Source organism: Rhinatrema bivittatum, chromosome 16 (assembly GCF_901001135.1).
Source record: "Rhinatrema bivittatum chromosome 16, aRhiBiv1.1, whole genome shotgun sequence".
Classification (NCBI taxonomy): domain Eukaryota; kingdom Metazoa; phylum Chordata; class Amphibia; order Gymnophiona; family Rhinatrematidae; genus Rhinatrema; species Rhinatrema bivittatum.
Window position 1 is genome coordinate 13,472,127 of NC_042630.1, and position 299 is coordinate 13,472,425.

Here is a 299-nt window from a genome sequence, read left to right on the forward strand (position 1 = left end):
TGAGATTTTGCGACATGAATGCCTAACCATTTCTGACCTAAGCATGAGATAAATAAATTGAAAATATATTCTCTACTTGAGGAACATTTTTTCCTTAACATGATTGAATTCTGAATGTATAGCACCCCCCATTCAAAGGGGTCATCTTCAGAGACTGCTGAAGCTGTTGATAGCGCGCACACATGTATGCTGGGTAGCACTCACACACATATGCCCGCGCGCATGTTATAAAATCTGCCCCTCAGTGTGCAGCTGGCCTGACTTGCACTTACCTTTATTTTTGGATTTCCTTTCTGTAG